Source organism: Sceloporus undulatus, unplaced genomic scaffold (assembly GCF_019175285.1).
Source record: "Sceloporus undulatus isolate JIND9_A2432 ecotype Alabama unplaced genomic scaffold, SceUnd_v1.1 scaffold_3136, whole genome shotgun sequence".
NCBI classification, from domain to species: domain Eukaryota; kingdom Metazoa; phylum Chordata; class Lepidosauria; order Squamata; family Phrynosomatidae; genus Sceloporus; species Sceloporus undulatus.
Window position 1 is genome coordinate 122 of NW_024806056.1, and position 4,085 is coordinate 4,206.

General features: G+C 40.0%; 1 pseudogene; it reads right to left on the bottom strand.

Annotated features, from left to right (window-relative positions):
* Window positions 1–2,515: 2,515 nt before the first annotated feature.
* Window positions 2,516–2,844, bottom strand: LOC121918024 (annotated as a pseudogene).
* Between the last annotated feature and the right edge of the window lie 1,241 nt (window positions 2,845–4,085).

The window sequence follows — 4,085 nt, forward strand, 5'->3', positions numbered from 1 at the left end:
TCAGAGGGATACCATGGCTAATAGTACTGAAAGCTGTTGAGAGAGCCAACAGGAACACACTCCTCCTGTGCAATAGAGATTGGCCAATAATCCTCTAGAATGGTGGGACCCAGAGAGGGCTTTTTTTTAAAAAAAAGAAGAAGTAACGGCCTCACCAGCCTCCTTTAGGCAGGATGGAGACCTCCCTTGCTGCAGTGAGGCATTCACCACTCCCCTTACACTCTTGTCCAGTCCCCTTCTAGTTAGTGTTAATGGGAAGTGGCTGCTCCCCAAATGACTCAGGAACACTGAAGGTGAGGGGATGATTTGGGAAAGTGCATCAGGCTTTCGTGCGCATACGCGCGCGCGCACGCGCACACACACACACACACACACTTCCTAAACATTTTACCAGTGTTTTACCAGCACTTACCCCATGGTAAGTGCTGATATGAAAATCTTCAACTTGCACAAATTTAAATATAATCCAATAAAATAGAACAAGCAGGCTCCACTGGACCTGTCTCAACTACAGCATCCAAGTAAAATGAACTATCATAGCGTTTTTTAGCAAGATTTCTTCAGAGCTGCTTGCTATTGCCCTACTCTGATACTGAGAGGGTATGACTTGTCCCAGTGGGTTTCCATGGTTGAGCAGGGATTTGAAGCTTGGTCATCCTGGAGTCCTAGTCCAACACCCAAACCACTATGCCACACTTTTTCCATGAATCAAATCAGGCAGGCAACAATTCTACATAAATGTGAACACGTTTTTGTCCTCTCAAATCCATGGGGTTATAGACATTAAATTCTGCACTGAATATAATTTCCACTGCACCAACACGAGGTACATGCACTCCTGTTTAATCTATTGCAGCTTTCACTGTACATGAACAGCTCTCTGATGGCTTGCAAATATTTTTTTTTCTATCCTCTTTAGTGGAGGCTAACATTTTTGTACAGGCAAAAGGGTGGATGTGTTGAGCAATGCCTCCACTGGTACGAATGTGGCAGCCCGCTTGCACATAGCAAAGCACTGTGTGCCCTGATGTACAGACTGAACATTGGGGCATAAATATTATTTTTGTCCTGAAGATACAGCTCACTGTTAAATGGTTAATGTCATATTCCTATTGACATTGCTTTCATTCCAAACTTTATACCTAGGACTTGACATACTGATTTTATGAAGTTACTCTCCCTCCCCTCAGAAATCTATATAGTTCTCCCTTTATACCTGTCTACAGTTAATCTGAAATAAAGGTTAACGCTCAAGAACCAGCTCCATAATATTTATACAGTGAACTCGAACTTGGAATGAAACCCACTTGTAAAAACAACAGTGGCCTTTTCCTTGTGTAACATAGGATGTGGTCAATCACTTGGCAATTCAATTTTGGCACATCATGAACTATTTATTTGTTAAGTCCAGTTCTCAAGGCAGCTGAAGTCCAGAGAGATTTTTCTCTTTTTTCTTTTCTTCCCTTCCATTCTCTCATTCCTCCTTTTCTCCATTCTTTTTCCTGGAAACTATTACAGACGCTAATGTTTATTTCTCACTCCAGCTAGTACCATTGTATCGATAAATATTCAAAGATGGTGAAGTTCCATCAATACCATGCCCCATGTTTTCTTTAAAAGGTGTTTTATTACTCAGCAAAGTGTACCACAGTCAATGAAAGGAGAAGAAGGAAAACCACTTTGTGCTCTGAGATGACATGCAATTCAATTTCAGTTCAGAGAGTGGGGGAAAGGGAGGACAGGGAAAACAAACTCATCAATTTACAATGTAAACAAATCTATATGAGGTAGTTTGAATATTGGGCCATCATGCATGATGCTGGAAAGGAAATTCAGCAAAGGAAATAAAAGAGCATAAAGAATATTCTAGGAACATTCTCTCCATCTCAAAATGTATTCCTTTTCCCAAACCATCTCAGTCTACTTCATTGTGTGTAACTAATGATCCTTGAATAGAGAGGGGGAAATTAACTGGGGCTGGCTATAGAGAACACATAGCTCCCTTGTTGCAACAGTTCCCTTGACTGTCGGTCTGTTTCCAGGCACAATTCAAAGTGCTGGCAATGACCTATAAAGTCCTATATATGGCTTGTGCCCAGGCTATTTGAAGGATCATATCTCTTTTTATGTGTCCATTAAAGCTCTAAGATCTTCAGGAGAGGTCTTTCTCTCTAACCAACCACTTTCTCAGTCTTATTTGGTAGGAACAAGGAAGAGTGACTTCATGGTGGCTGCTCCCAGACTCTTTCCTGGGGAGCCTAGTAGGACCCTTCCTTGCTCTCCTTCTGCCAACAAGTCAAAACATTCTTGTGCAATGAATTTTTAGAAACTCACTGAAATGGTGTGCTGTGTTGTTTTGTGGTTTGTATATGGCCTTTTAAGGAATTTTAATGGTTTAAACTTTATAAATTGTTCAATTTTCTTTCTTTTCTTTTCTTTTCACAGAATTATCATTGGTAAATTTCTTTATTTAGTCAATACTAGCCAATTGACATCATTCAAATGATCTCCTTACATAAGCTTGGGGGTGGTCTAGGTGCAGCACCTGCAGGCCTGAACCTAGGTAGAACCTAGGTAGGCATTCCATGCCTCCTGGAAACAGTTCTTCACAACTTTGCTGTGGATGGCATAGCTCACATAATAGTGAAGCTTCACATGAAGCTTGGGCAATACATATGAGTCAAAGACACATGCCTCAGACTGCAGCTGCCTCTACAATGTTTTGGTGATAAACTTCTTAATAGCCTTATTCTTGGGGACACAACAGGCACAGTTGGTACAGTCAATAGGCCGGACATGCCCACAGCCCTTCTTGGCACAGCTGTTATTCCTTCTCTTGTTCATCCCATCATCTATGCTCTCTGAAGGATAAATTGCTGAACTGTCTTTTAAGCATCCTTTATAGTTTTTATTAATATATTGGTATAGTATTAATCTGTATTGTTCTTAACATGTTGTAAGCTGGTTTGAGTCCCATTATTGGAGAAAAGGCAGGATTTCAAAGAATTAAAAAAGAAAATAAAATTGGATTCATGTTCCACAGTATGTAATCTCCAAGTTCTATCCATCCTGGATTCAAGAATTTTTGTCAATTCTTCTAATAACGGTGAAACCAAATTTTCTCCCTTCCCCAAGTATGTTGGCCAAATAAAGCAATTACATGCACACAGAGGACCATGTTGTAACTATCTTCTATATAGATGTTACAGATGAAGAGTCTCACAGAAAGAAAAGAAGAAGAAAAGACTGTCACTGGGGAAAAAAGAGGTATCAACCCTATTGGAGCATTGGCGTGGCTAAATATACGGTGATTCAAAACCAATTTTTAAAGCTTCCAAACTGCAGGGCTTAGATGAACATTGAAATCATAACATATCAAGATTTATTTTTCCATCTTGAATATGAAGTTATTTCCAATTTTTTTGGGATTCTTATAAAAAGCAAGCCGAAATTAAATTCTCAGCCATCTCTGGTTTGAATATGGATGGACATTTCTATCAACTCCTTTTTCATTCACTATATTTTCTGAGTTTAAGAGGAGCATCAGCAAGGCACATATCTGTTGTCTCTATGTGGAGCACTTTTGGTGGAGGAGGTAACTGTAGGAAAGAAGATATTAGATTAAAAATACAGTGCTCTTGGATTTTGTTCCAAATGCAAATGAAACAGTTGAATGATTTGTTTTACAATGAAATTGTACTCTTCTTAGGGTTTGTGAAAACACTGCTATTGCTCCAGGATGTGGCCATCCAGATTCAGAAATAATTGTGCATGGATGCATACAAACACGGCTGCATGTATGCAAATGTGCGCGTGCACACACACACACACACACACACACACACACACACACCTGATGCTCAAGAATGCTATGAGCTTGACTGGTGTGTAAAAAGCAACTCTTGTAAGTTGTTCTTTCTGAAACATGGTCATCTGTAGCATGGCAGTGATAAGCACAGTTAAATGTTCTGTCTCTTAATCTAGGCTAGGAGTTAACATGAGTCCAAGCATGAATTTTTAACTCCAGGAGTCCTCCAAGGGCAATATGGCCAACCAAGTGTCTGGAAAACATGCAGGGGGGGGGG